The sequence below is a fragment of the Rhipicephalus microplus genome, chromosome 6 (assembly GCF_043290135.1).
Source record: "Rhipicephalus microplus isolate Deutch F79 chromosome 6, USDA_Rmic, whole genome shotgun sequence".
In the NCBI taxonomy this organism is placed as follows: Eukaryota; Metazoa; Arthropoda; class Arachnida; order Ixodida; family Ixodidae; genus Rhipicephalus; species Rhipicephalus microplus.
The window spans coordinates 137,971,330-137,987,022 of NC_134705.1; positions in this window are offsets into that span (position 1 = coordinate 137,971,330).

The following is a 15,693-nucleotide window of genomic DNA, read 5'->3' on the forward strand; positions in this document are numbered from 1 at the left end:
TGTGGCCACGTCAATCACAGAGGAAACACTGAAGTTGCGGCTGGGTAGAACGACCCCCCGTGCTCTTTGGGAGTATTATTTCATGACAAGAAACGAAATAGCAACAAGTTTCTTTGCCGTTGGCCCTCCATAAACGTATATACCTCTTCTGCCATTTCATGGACTGTTTTGCGTTCCTTCTTCCTCAGGAACAGAGCCAAGCGGTCGTGACAGTTATACAGAAACTGCTCTGCTATGATGAGGTTGCGCACGAATGTAAAGTCTTTGTCCGTTTTTGACATTTACATCAATATATCGAAGACGCTCTGTAATCGGGTGGCGTACTGCTTACCAGTTTCGCCATCTTCCGGCTTGCTTTGTGGAAACCTTTCGCGATGGCCTTCGGCTGTGAAACGAAATCTCTGGAGCATGACCATTTTCGTGCTCTGGTAATCCATAACCACTTCTGGTGATAGACGACTGAAGACCTTCAAGGCTTCCTCACTTAAATATAGGCTTAGTGCTGAACCCCACTTATCCTCCGGCCACTCTTGACTCACAGCTACGTGTTCAAACCTATTGAGGTATGCATTCAGATCGTCTCGCCTCTCGTCTAACACCAGAATCAGATTGTGTGGACACGTCCAGCACGGGCGGCTTCGACTCCTCTCAGGTTCTCAGTCACGCGTCACTGGTGCTCGACTACTTTCAACCTAGGCTGACCGAGTTCGCAACTGAACAGCTCTCTCTTCTATCTCTAGGCGTTCTTTCGCTGCCTGCCTTTCAGCGGCATGTTCTTCACGTGCCTGCATCTATTCCTCAAGAGCGCGCTCTAATTGTGCATCTATCCACGTCTTTAACTCGACTCCTTCAAGGCCCATGCGTTCAGCTAACGTTATCAGCTCTTGCTCAATCATCTCACCGCAAATATTTCAGCTCAGTGCAAACCACTTTGTCGATTCTGCTGCACTGGACGCCATTCGTGAGGGCAGGCTTGTGTAATTATGGCGACTCAAATACTCCTTGCCGTGATTGATGAGGACATTTGCACAAAGACGAAAACATGTTTATGACGCAAGAGAAGACGTAGGTGTTAGCGGTAATGAAGTGATGCTAAAAGACTACAATGACGAGCACTGGTTAAAGTCAGTTAACGCCGTTCTTGACTACACTAAACAAGGCGGGCAAGGTTTCATCATATGCGGATCCAAAGCTGCTTGGTCGACCAGTCGCTCTGTTGAGTCTCACGCCGACAGCAGTGACAGGCAAGGCGTGGTTGAAATCCGGCAAAATCAATGTCGGAAAGAGAACGCATCTCAGGGCCAATGGTAGGCCTAAGTCTTGAATGCTTCTGGTTCCCAACACAAGGGACCAGCGCTGGCAACCGGAACATTAGTCGAGGTGAACGACTCAGGTACCGACTGCCGGTAGCGGTGTGCTTCGAGACTAGGACCCGACGAGTGCCTTGGCCGGCGACTGCCTGCTCGTCACGTTCTCCAACCCCGTCTTCTTTCTTCACTTCTCTCTCTGTCCGTCTGGCTTGGCCTCTGATTACGATTTTGTCTCCCAGCCTGTCTTGTCGTCGTCTTTCCTGGCGCACCACAGCGTACAAAACCACAACCACCGAACACAACATCACACTATCTATCTATCTATCTATCTATCTATCTATCTATCTATCTATCTATCTATCTGTCTGTCTATCTATCTATCTATCTATCTAGCCACCTACGACAATTAGCTCTGCTGTCCGCCTCGATAATGGTATCTATACCAAACTTGGTATAGCACAACATGACAGTATGACGAGCATAACTGACCAGTCATAACATGAAAATGATGATATATCATGAAGTTCATGATATTTATTTCATGGTCTTTCTGCTCTTGGGGTGGTTTCATTCATATTACATTTTGCGAAACTGCTATGATGACTGCAAACCCTAAAGCGGAATTACCGTGACATAACTGCATACCTTGTTACATGACTGCATATCCTATGACGTGACATGACAGACCATAAAGCGGAATTCATGACAAGCCAGTCATTATTTTCATGTTGTGACTAGTCATGACTACACGCCACGCTCATGGCGTGCTCGCGGTCGTTTCGATAGCTTCAAATATACCAAACTTGGTATTACGGGGCGTGAATGAATGACGAAGGCACATTACTGGTGCAAACATGATAATACATCACATGCGTGTCATGTAATAACATCGCAAACTGCCGCGCTCATGATACACTCGCGGCTGTTTCTCTAGCTTCACACATACCAAATTTAGTGTTACGTGACGTCAATAGATGACGAATAAATGACTGGTGCAAATATGATAATCATTACATGAGTGTCTTGTAAGAACATGACCAAACACCACACTCATGTTGCGCTCGCGGCCCTTTCGCTAGCTTCACATACCAAATTTGGTATCAGGCGACGTGAATAGACTGCGAAGGTAAATGACACGTCCAAACATGATAATCTTGATATGCGTCTCATGTGAAACATGTTTATATGCTACGCTCATAGCGTGCTCATAGCATGCTAGCTCGATATATACGTAATTTCGTATCACGTGACTTAAATGGACGATGAAGGTAATGACACAACTGAACATGGTAATCATGTTATGCGTTTCATGTGAAACATGACTACATGCTACGCTTATAGCGAGCTCGTCGCCATTTCGCTAGCTCCGAACGTACCAAATTTCGTATCGGGTGACCTGAATACGCGACGAAGGTAAATGACACGTCCAAATATGATAATCATGATATGCGTGTCATGCAAAGCACGACTACATGCTACGCTCATAGCGTGCTCACGGCCATTTTGTTTGCTTCCCATACGCGAAATACGGTATTACGAGAGGTGAACAGACTACGAAGGTAAATGACACTTCCAAACATGATAATCATGGCATGAAAGTCATTTACGGCATAATTTACGTCCATCTCATCACGTTGCGTTCATTTTAAAGTGGCATATCTACCTTCATTATTCGTGCTTTGCTTATTATCGATTCCCACAGTACGTGAGATCTGCCATTTTTTTAGAATTTGTTCATTATGAGCGGAGTTGCAAAGAATTGACGTACGCTGTTTTGCTGTTTTTTTTTTCGCTCGTCACGACAAAAGCACTAGAAACTAAGCAGAAAGCGATGGCACTGCAGAAGGCATGTCACGCGTTTCTTGATCCTGAACACTTTTTCTGTTTTTCTTTTCTTCGAGCTCACAGTTTTTTCGTTAAAATGCATGCGCACGCATCGACATGTGGCGGCCTTCCGCGGCGGCTGGAGTAACTCTCGACACCGCGTGCTCACATTAGCCAATGGCATTGAACTTGAGGCTATTAACGCAATGATAGCATTGTGCATAGAGCTGTTAGTGTATAGCACTGTTTGGCAAGAGAACAGAAAGCAATCTTTAGCTGAATTAGAGGCATACTTGTAGACAAAGTCAGTTCGCTTCCTGTGCCCTTATAATATTTGGACCCAGTGTCACTTCCCTGGCCACCCACCGGTTTCGAATGGGTAAATATGGGCTTTGTGGTAGTGCTACGACGCCGTAGTGGATCGAAGCTTGCAACACCTGGAGGACTCTATACCCTCTGCGTGGTATCAGTGGTCTCGGTAGTCTCGCCTACCACTGCGCAATGTTTTCTGACCATGGTAAAAAATACTGCACATAGCCTCTCAAAAGACTAGTCTTAAACTCCTCATTAAGCGTAAAAACTTGCCGGTTGCCCTTGATCGTATCTACTATCGGCGTCAACATGAATAACAATAAAAATCAACATTGATTGATCACGACTCCTTGCCACGTCATTATGACGGCACAAAATGCTAAGCTTAGTGCAATAATTATTAGATCCAGATGACATCTCTATGACGTCACAGAATCGACACATCACGACGTCATCATAAGACATCTTAGTTTGGCCAATGGTGGCCCAACAACAGAGACATTGCTACACCACATAACACGCAGAAAATTTTCACGAGGTTATGCGTCAGGAACCATACCTCGAAAAAAAAGTGGCCCCGTATCTGCATGTCTCACTGCAAATGTCGTCTAAAGACGATAGTCTTGCATGTGGAAAGAGTGAACGAAACGTTTGTTTGATGTTCTCCTCGAGAAAATCGGTGACTTGTATTCTGGAGGCTCTGCGTTAGAGAGCCTTGATCTGTGCCTCGCGTGCCTCGAGTGTGTAGTGGAGGCGAACGAGCGCATCGAGGCACGTTAGACACGAGTGCCATCTGGCAGTTATCTTCGAAAACGAAGAAAGGCCTGCGCGCCCTCGGAAAAAGATGCGCGTCTGTCTCGGAGGCGACAAGTTGTACAACGCAAAGCAACGGGCAGGTGCCACCACCGTGTCGTCTTAGCGAAGCGTTGGCAACACTTGCCTTTTTGATCATCGCGTTGCTTTGTTAGCGCAGCGTGATAAAAGCTATGGTCCTTAGAGTTACTCATGTGTGCCTTTTCTGGTTTAAAGGCACACATAAAAATATTGACGTGTTGTTATGGTGCCTCAGATATGCGCAACGTTTGCTTTTTAATTGACCATCGCACAAACATGGAGTAGAAGTAGAAGAAGAAGAAGAAGAAGAAGGAGAAGAAAGAGGAGGAGGAGGTGTTTAATGAGAAGAAGAAGACGGCCTGAACGTGGGTTTCTGGCCTGCTACTCGACAAGGGGGCAAGGGGAAAAGTGAAAGAAAGAGGAGGGTATGATGAGGGGTGATTGTGGTATAGCACAACGAGTCACTGCACACTATGTCCCCTTCAGTGTAGTACACGCACAAAAGTCTCTCCATTATCAGATATCTAAAGATGGGAATCTAAACCTGTCTTGCTTAGAAATGCGAGCAGGCCCTTCAAACTGCGTTGAGCATGATCCGCACGTTCCCAAGCACCCAAAAGTTTCTCTTCCGAAGAGGGTCGACAGTCTAGGGCATCTGTGAGGCACTTAAGAGATTTTCGCTCAACTGTGTATAAAGGGCACACACACAAGATATGATTAGTAGTTTCTTGCGTGTTACACAAGTTGCAGTCACGAGTTTGCTTTTGCCCTATCATGCATAAGTATCGTCGCGTGTATACAATACCCAGCCGCAATCAATGTAACAGAGTTTCTTGGTCTCTCCTCAGTCGGAACATAAGGCAAAAACCACAAAATTCTAGCCTGTAAAAGCGCTTGTGGCGATATTCCGGATCATTTTATAGTTCTTGTATAGATGTCTTTACACCTTTAGACAGCAAGGCGTTGATGTCATATCGGTAAAAGTGAATTGACATCACTTTGCCACTGGTGTGCGCCATTTTTGCTTCTGCATCAGCTTGTTCATTCCCGGCTATGCCACAATGACTTGGAATCCATTGCAACGCAAAGGTATGTCCGGATTGAAATGCCTCATTCAACATGTTCATTATGTCCCACACCAAAGGACTGTATGCAGTGTCTTGTTTCATGTAGTTTCAAATTAGCTGAAGTGCCAGCTTGGAGTCGCAAAATAATGCTCATTTCGCTGGACTCTGCTGCAAAATGTAGCGCGCAGCTTGTCGGATGCCGGTCAGCGCGGTAGCATGATGTCCGGTGTGCTATTTCGAAGCGTCGAGTGATTCCCATTTGAGGCACAGTGAAAGCTGCTGCTGAAGAGGTCTGCGTGACAGAGCCATTTGCAAAAATGTGTACTGTATATCCGTACATATAGTCAATATACGACAAAAGAAACGCTTAAGACCAGCAGTTCATATTTTTGATTTTTTAGGGGTGAAGCTCCTTAAGGCGTTGGTCTGTCCATCCTCAGTGTACGTATGTAGCCACCTCCAGTTTGTAATAGAATCCGTTCGCTGTTGGCGCGCGCTCGGAGTTGCCCGATGGATAAGGCCACCTCTAGTTTGTAATAGAATCCGTTCGCTGTTGGCGCGCGCTCGGAGTTGCCCGATGGATAAGGCCACCTCTAGTTTGTAATAGAATCCGTTCGCTGTTGGCACGCGCTCGAAGTTGCCCGATGGATAAGGCCACCTCTAGTTTGTAATAGAATCTGTTCGCTGTTGGCGCGCGCTCGAAGTTGCCCGATGGATAAGGCCACCTCTAGTTTGGATTGAATCCGTTCGCTGTTGGCGCGCGCTCGAAGTTGCCCGATGGATAAGGCCACCTCTAGTTTGTAATAGAATCTGTTCGCTGTTGGCGAGCGCTCGGAGTTGCCCGATGCACAAGGCCGCAGAGCGGAGAGCACGCAAGGCGGTGGCAGCGCGTGCTCGCGGACAGAATCCCGATGTGCGAGCCCGCGAGGCAGAAGCGCTCCGTGAAGCTGCGCGACGCCGCCGCCAAGATCCTGCCGTACGAGAGCAAGAGGCCGAAGCGTGTCGTCTGGCTGCGCGACGCCACCGCCAAGATTCCAGCATTCGAGAACGAGAGGCCCAAGCGTCACGGCAACGGCGCGAGGACCCTGCCGTACGCGAAGCGGCATGGCTGCGGCGCGAAGAGAATCTCCAAAACGTCAGAGAACGGGAAGCGGCGAAAAAGCGCGCGTATCGGCAGACAGACCCTGATGCAGTGAGAGCTCGTGAGGTGTCTGCAAAACGCATCAGGCGAGCTCAGCCCCAAAGTGCTGACGCGCGATTTAAGCGAGAGTTTCTAGACGTTACGTTCGGACACAGTTCCAGTGCGCGCGACAGATTGTGGTTCTCAAACAGTCTAGTCACAATATCTTCCATCAAGAACGACCAGGCTCGCGCCGATGCCATCGCCGTGCCGTAGCGCGAGTATATATACACACACAGTGTTTCTCACGTCTTTCTTGATGATGTAGTGGGCGAACTTTCACTGAAGAGTCGTGGTTTTACCGATGATTTCCCCTCAGGAGCTTCGCCCACTCATCATCATTCACCCCGTGGATATGCTGTGAATTTTTTTTGTTATTCCTGGGGTAGAAATTCGCACGATCGGCTTAGGAATTGTCCAGAGAGGTATGTCGGAGATAACATGTGCTGCATAATTTGAAAGCCGCCGATCTCGGTGCGACATGACGGCTTCTGAGTATGCAGCATTGGGTCGTGTGTTAAATGTGCCTGCCAGTGGATGGTATCGATGCCTCGCAAGTATGAACTCTGAAACTTGAGCAATATTGGTGGGCATTGCAGATGAGTTGGCTGTTTAAGGTATCGTCTGGTGCCGTTTGGGGTGTCGTTACCGCGGACAAATAGAAAAAATTTAACAGTCACAGACAGACAGAAAGATAGACAGACAGAAATTCAGAAAGACCGAAACCTTCGCGTCAAAGGCTCCCAAGAAAGACTATCGTCTTTAAAATACAGGTGGCTTTCATCTTCTATTCCTGTTAGGTGAGTTGACCTTTAGGGGCGAAGCTCTTTAAAGCGGCACCCGTTCGTTCCTCGTAGTAAACGTAGTCGTAGTCGTAGTGTGTAACCAGTCTTACGTTTTGACCAGCAAGGTGGTGCCGGTGGAAGATTTCTCCTGTGCGTTGTTGAACAATGAAAAATTAGCAGCATGCGCGTTAACTAAAAGCCGAGTTATCCTGTGTCTCATTCCCCAATAGCAGCCATTGGCATGTACATTGAGCACTATCTGACAAGAAAGGGTTGCTACGTTATACCCGTTGGGCGTAACCTCCTTGGTTTTAGTAAGGTTTAGCGAGCGTTGAGCAACAGTGCCATGAATACAGTGAACTAATATATACCAAGAACTCGAGGTGGTTTAAGGTGGCAAGTAGACACGAAGCGCAAGTCGTAAGAAAGTAAAAGCCGAATTCTCCAGTCTCTCATTCCCCATTAGCAGCTTTTGGCATGTACATTGAGCTCTATCTGACAAGAAAGGGTTGCTAATACTCGCTGGGCGTAACCTCCTTGGTTTTAGAAAGGTTTAGCGAGCGTTGGGCCGCATTGCCATAAATACAGTGAACTAATATATACCATGAACTCGAGGGGTTTAATGGTGTTAACTAGACACGAAGCGCAAGCCGTAAGAAAGTGTGCGTGTGCCACCTCTCGTTTAGTCCTTGGAATGTCCGCTGGATGGCTGTGCTTCTATATGGGGAATATATGATGGAGAGATGCGAGATGTGGGTACTTGGAGTGTTGAATAGATGAACGAACGCACACACAGACAGATGCATGGACGAATGCACGGATGGCTGCACAGACAGATCAACGCATGGACGGACGCAGGGGCGGATGCATGAACGAACGCAGAAACGGACGCACAGATGGACGTATGGACGCACTAACAGACGCATGCACGGGCGGGCGTATGGACGCATGGATGGTCACACAGATGGACTCATGGACGGACGGAAGCAAGAACGAATGAACGGATGGATGCTTCGCCCCACTCTCCATCATTCACTCCGTGGATATGCTCCCATTTTTTTTTTCGTGGTGTTTAAGTATAGAGCCCAAGAGTCTTAGACAGGATGCTTACCGCAGGCTGCGCCTGAAGTAGTAGTAAAATTGTTGTTTTTTTTCTGAACATTCCGCTTAGATCACGTGTGCGGCCAGGGCATTAGGGTCATTGTAAAGAAATGTGTAAGCGCCGAAAAAGGCGCTGGTGTGTAAATAACCTGTTTATAAAAGACAGTGAATAGAATTAGAAACTCAACGTTACCGCAGTCCAAGCGAGAGCTGTACTGAGAGTTGCCTCCTATGCTGGGGACATGTTTGACTTATACAAAGTGCAGTGCTTACTGATGAGATAGCTGTATTCTTCCCTGCGACAACTACCTCTCCTAGGGGCAAGTTCATGCCCTTTCGTCTACGCAATGCTCAAGCTGCTACTACGCCCGAACTGCAAAGAAGACATTATCGCGATAATCTTAATACTGCAATCAGCTGGCTTCAGATATTTCCGTCTCAGTATGGGCCCAAGTGGGTCCGACAAAAACAGCCACAATGGCCATTCTGCGGACTGGAGCCATCGTGATGCAGCACCTTTTAACAGCTACCTATTTTGTGTTGATTTTCATGGAAAGAACTGGCCAGGTGTTCAAGGCATACCTGCGGGTCCCCTTTCTGGACTACGTGGACTGCGACGAGAAAAAAAATCTGTCGTATTGAAGACGACGCCAGCATCTTGTACAATAATCGAGAACCCTTACTAAATATTTGGCAGATACCACGTACCTGTCGACGCTATGCGAAGCATGTTGAGGGAAGGGGACCATGTGACATTTTTTTTTATTAAGCGACACGTCATAAAATGACGCTTAATATATGTAGCAATGTTGCACCCACAGACATATGTTCAAGAATGACAGATTTTTTTGCATTCTTTTGCATTTATTCTTTGCATTCGTCGGGTCGACGCTACAGGTGTCGGGTATTTCTTAACGCTCACGCGTTCAAATTGCCCATCTGTGTTCTCGTCGTTCCAGGGTAGATCCAAGTGTTCATCACCTGTGGTACATACCTGCGCGTGGATATGGGTCACTGTCTGGCGGGAACTGTTTGACGACAAACGTGATGGGATTGTGACATTATTCATGTCTTGACCAGCACGTCATATTTGTCAAACCATCTTACCCTCCCATGCTAATTTTGGTTCACGCCAAGTTAGGGGGTGACCACGAGTGCAAGCAAACGTAAGCGGCTAGATAGATGGATACGCCTAGAGTCGCCGAAGTTCAGTAAGAAATGCTTCGCATTCAATACAGTGAACTTCTTTCGTAATACAATGGCTAGTACTTTCACGGATGCTATATTCAACGCCGGAGCCAAGTACTCAAACGCAACAATCTGCAGTTGCCTAATCAGACTAATTCCGCAAACTAGAAGGTTCGAATGCACAAAAAATATAATGACGTGTACCGAATGAGAATACAGAGCTTTTCTTCGTAAAAAATGAGTATTTATTTAACATTGCTTGAAGCCTTTCCTTCTATCAACTGTGGCTTCAGTTTAAAAGTATATCACCCTATAATAGCCATCTTTTATTATAAAACAGTTGTCAGCAGCAAATTTTAACACGAAGCAATGGTAGAAAATTAATATACAAGCGAATGGCTAATGAAGGGAAATGTGCTTAAAATAAAATTAATCAGTATAATCCAAGAAATTATTAAGTATAATCTAAGAAGTGTTTCTGTCCACAAAATAGCTCTAAACCCTCATTTGAAAACCGCTACCAAACTTGAAGGTTGAGGTTCTTTCATTAAATTTCATAAAATTTGTTTTAAATATCTCACAGCTCAGACATGGTTTCCCTTCTCTGCAACCTTGTATCTCTGCCCCAACAATATTATACATATACGTTCATATCGCTAAATTCTTCAAGAAATGTTTCTAGGGCTCATTTGTTCTTCGAGACATGCAGGAGTCAACCCCATTTTTGCAACAATCACAAGTATTTGGTATATTTGGCGGTATTTCAAGTATAGTCGTTTCTAAAAATTATCTGCTTAAAATTTATAACTAGGAATCATCGTGTACACGACAACTTCAAGTAAAATGCCATGACCTGTATTGTAACAACTGAACTAATACTCTACAGTTAATACCGCGTAATGTAACTCGCCAGATAATTACAATTACTTTTATAAGTCGTGAAATTCATTTACAGTTTTTCAAAGAATTTCCGTATTTTCAAAGTGCCATAGCGCAACTGGGAATAAAGCCATTACTTTATAATAATTCAAAGATCGCAGCTTCACAAAAGTACACGCATTTTTATTTCAGCATTTTAATGTGTTGTTGGGACGAGAAGGGGGAGACGGGTAATGCACGAAATTGAGTTATACGTGAGACCATACGGTAAACAACACCTCAATGCCTTGATAAGCTTGTGTGTTTATTCCACGGAGGCATGCATACTGGCCGTGCCAGTAGTTCTCACGTGGAATTCTGGACGATGTTTCGGTGTAACCTAAGTGACCAGAAGTCACTTGAATATGAAATGCTTCCGAATCCTTTTCACAAATGGTGCTGGTATGAAGCGCAGGTACGCAATGCCAGCTGAAAAAAAAGTTCTCGTATAGACCGTCGTTCCGCAAGCAGGTTTATAACCTGCGACTTTGGTAACGATAATGCGCTCGCTTTCAGCGACGAGGTCTCTTTTCTTCTACTTTAACCCTTCACATATACATCATTATTCCAGTAGACGACTGCTATTCGCTATACCTTTCCTGGCTTTGTTATCGGCTGATTTTCGATGAGATCCCTTGAAACAGAGAACTTATCCTCATGAATTTTCTTTCATCATACGATTAGTTGCTTCAACTTGTGGCACATAAACACCATCAAAAACATACTATGTGTTTTTGATGATGAGAAACCGGATATTTTCATCCCCCTTACTTCAAGTAATGCTCTAATAAACTCATATGTGACTAAGCATTGAACAACTGATAAAACATTGTCTTTTTATTTGTGCCTTTAACAGGACATTTGTGTCTTCATCAAAATATACAATATTTTAACCACTGTCAGGTAATTAAAACACTGTTTTCAAAGGAGTCATTTATGCAAGACACTGAACATATGGGCTGCTACCTTTCGGTGGGGTTAACTTTAAATAATTTTGCGTAAATACCAACGTCGCGCATTCTTCAGAGGTGCATTATCTCGTGACAACGAGAGTCTCTTTGTCTATTTAGACTTGTGGTCCACAATATGGTCACTACTCTCCAGACGCCTTTGTGTATGGTTCTTGGACTGGTGAAATTTCTCACGAAACGGCTTCCATCTCTAATTATTGATGTATACGCCAGCGCAGTCGAAGACCAAGCATAATGTTCAAACCATTTCCGTTCTTTTGTTTTATACAGCGGCACGACATTGTTGATGGATGTGTCCAAAATGTAGAAAAACAGAGAAGAGAATCGTTCTTCCCCGCGTGATTTTTCTTCCGCGTGATACCATGAAAAACATGTTTCTCAGAAATTGCTGAGTCAGCGTCAGTGTTGTTGGCTGTGATCTGAAAATCAGTGATGTCCGTAGGCAAAAAATTTCTATAAATGCAAATAACAAAATAATAAGATATTCTTGGGTTCGGTTGTGAATTGAACCCACGAAATCTACGTAGAAGGCCAGCCCTATAACCGTGCTCGAAATCTCTTCGGGAAAAAAACAGGTGTCGCGTAATTCAACGAGTATTTTCCACACGTAATATGGCGTGAAAAAGGCGCACAACCCCTTCAGGCATCCGCATATGAGAATTGAGAAAAAAGAGGATTCTTTAAACGCATCAATTACAAAGCAAAATAATAGTTAGCTCTCATTTTCACCATCAGTGACGTGTCCTGCTGCAGGTGCACGTGTTGTCCTACTGATCCGTAGAAGGTACCTCACAAACTCGCAAAAGGAAGTCCATGAGTAAAAGCCTCTGGCGACGTAACAGCTGTACCTGAACTAGGAAATCTACGATATTTTGAGAAGGCCGATATGTGAACGCACACATGTTACTTATTTCGTGACACATTTTTGGAAACCATCGAGAAGATAAGCCAGGCTAGTGATAGAAAGGGCGGCGCGAACACAGTTCGATTGCGCTATTGCATTCTACCTTGAAATTTCCTCAGAAATTTCAAGGTAGAATTTCAAGGAGAAAGCGTCTTCAGAAATTTTATGTACTGAGAGGTATTTCTCTGCTTAGGGAATGCAATGAAGTCAGGCTAAAACAAACTGTTGAATACCTCAGCCAAAGTAAAAACAATAAAATCGGTATGGCGCTTACCTTGGGAATGTACGTTAGAAAAGCATGTGGAGTGAAGGTAACCATGTTGTAACTTTTTATTTAGCAACCCGCTATAAAAATGCTCTAAATATGCATACACATGTTGCATGCACAGACATATGTTGAACAGTTTCAGATGTTTATATAACCAGTTCTTCTCCCTTACACAATGATGCAAACAAGAACATGATTATTAGAAACATCACAAGCGGTAAGCTGATTTGAAGGGCCGTTGCTCGTGACTACGGTAGCCCGAGACATTGCTAAATAAATTAAATTCAGTGAGTGGCACCTATCTATAAGTCATGTTAACCCTGTGTGACGGCTGCGTCATAGGAGTACATAGGTAATCTTTATAAAATAGAATTGCCACCAGTGCCACCAAGATTGATATTTCATGAACATTAAGGTTTCTTTGAAAAGTAGTCCTGAGAATTGGCATAGCTCTGTCGTAGGATACTTGGTTGCCACGCAGAATGCTGATGTTCAATTCTTTCTGGGACCCTGACATTTATTCTTTTCAGTCATCGAGTCAACGCTGCCTATGTCAGCTTCTTCTTAAAGCTCAGTGTGTGTTTTCGCTGTTTTGGGGTAGATGCCAAGTGTCAATTCTCTGTGGCACATACCCGCATACCAGTGGCACATACACATCTATGTGTATGTGTCACTATCTGGCGGGAAGGGTCTGACGACGTACCTGACTGAATTGGGACAACAGCAGCTGATTCTACATATGCTGCACGAACGATACAAACACCACGTTAAACGTTATACGGATGATTCCACAAATGTTAGCGGATCTGCAGGAGCTGTGATATTCCCAGGAAAAGCCGAAACCATTCGATTCGGAACGTCTCACAAAACAATATCGACAGCCGCCGAGCTCGCGGCACTCTGCTGTGCACTCCACAAGATTGATCAAGAAGCACCTCAAAAATGGTGCATTTTCACCGATTCGAGAACAGCTCTGTACTGTATTCGAACTGAACTACGTCGTGGACCTCAAGACCGATTGGTGCTGGAAACAAGACAATCGTATCAGCAAGTACTTCAGAAAGGACATGATGTAACTTTTTGATGGTTACCAGGCCACGGCATACTTATCGATAACGAGCATGCCGACGCTGCAGCAAAGATCGCTCACGAAAATGGAATGATGGAGAAGCGACGCAGCAGCAAAGGTTCATACGCTCGCAAATGATGTCACCAGGTCTCTGTGGAACACGCCCGGATTTCTACACACCCGTCTTCACCGTCTGAACCCACAGCAAGGTCTTTCCATTCCATCTGGGTTATTCATATCTGAGACAACCGTTCTCTGTCGCATGTGGCTCGGGGTGTCTTTTACGAACGTCTTTGCATGCCGCATCAGATGTGCCGACAGTTCTGTGTATGGTCATTAACCATCGAATATTTTGTGTGTCAGTGCCCTCAGTACAACTGTCAGAGACAGTCCCTGTCAGCAGTGTTTGCACGCCTCGACGACCAGCCGCTTTCTGAAAAACAAATTTTGAGATACCGGAAAGATCGAGCTTCACGCCAAAAAGTGACGAAGGCCCTCCTGAAGTTTCTGCGATCGACATGCCTCGTCAAGCGTTTGTGATGTTTTAGTGTGTTTGTGTGTTTTCGCTTCCGTCCCACTCTCTTTCTCTCATTCCCTTTTCCTCACTTTTCTGTCTTCCATTTCCCTTTCCCCAGTGCAGAGTAGCAAACCAGACACTTGCTTTCTGGTTAACCTCTCTGCATTTCTTCGTACAATATATATCGCTCTTTCTCTCTCGAGTAGAGCGTCGTAGTCGTCACGTAAAGTATAGATAGATAGATATACAGATAGATAGATAGATAGATAGATAGATAGATAGATAGATAGATAGATAGATAGATAGATAGATAGATAGATAGATAGATAGATAGATAGATAGATAGATAGATAGATAGATAGATAGATAGATAGATAGATAGATAGATAGATAGACAGACAGACAGACAGACAGACAGACAGACAGACAGACAGACAGACAGACAGACAGACAGACAGACAGACAGACAGACAGACAGACAGACAGACAGACAGACAGACAGATAGATAGATAGATAGATAGATAGATAGATAGATAGATAGATAGATAGATAGATAGATAGATAGATAGATAGATAGATAGATAGATAGATAGATAGATAGATAGATAGATAGATAGATAGATAGATAGATAGATAGATAGATAGATAGATAGATAGATAGCGGATGGGCGGACGGACAGACGCACGGATGGATGGATAAGTGGGTTGGTGGGTGGGTGGATGGATGGATGAATGGATGAATGAATGGACGGATGGATCCCAAAAGGGCTTCCCACTGGTTAATTCAGCGCTGGATTCCGTGAACTTTGTGGTTGTCTCACGAACGGGATCACCTTCACTGGACAAGAACTACTCGTTTGTGATATTTGTGGCCGATGTATATCATTATAGGCAAGTACCTACTAGGCCAACAATCAGTCTTGTAACAACCAGTAGAGAGCTGTTTTTTTAGAGCAACTTGGAAATTCATACTTGGAAAGATAGCGCCAGTGGACACGTATGAAGAGAAGGCAAAGAGACACACGGACAAAGTCGCCTTTTTTCTCCTACGAAAGCGTTTTCATATGTGGGTCATTTTGCCTTCCTTTCGTCCTTGTCAGCGCTACATTTCCAAGTTGTTGTTAAAGTTCACAATTTTCAATGAAGTCCCTCCAACTGTCGTTTTCATCACATCCGATCTCAGCCACAACCGCCGCAATATGTCACTCTCATCGCCCTATGACACTTTGTACACGCAGCGTTGTAAGTGTAGGATGGCTTGGTTCACACGTCATACCATAGCCCGCCAAGTATTTGAGCCACACAACTGTATCAAGTTAATTTTCATATCCTGTACGGAAGCGAAAAATTTTCTACAATAAACTTAAAATGAATAAAAAGTCACAACAATATTTTTTTTTCCTCTCTGCGGCCCTAGCATTCACCCGGACGGAGCACTCTTCAG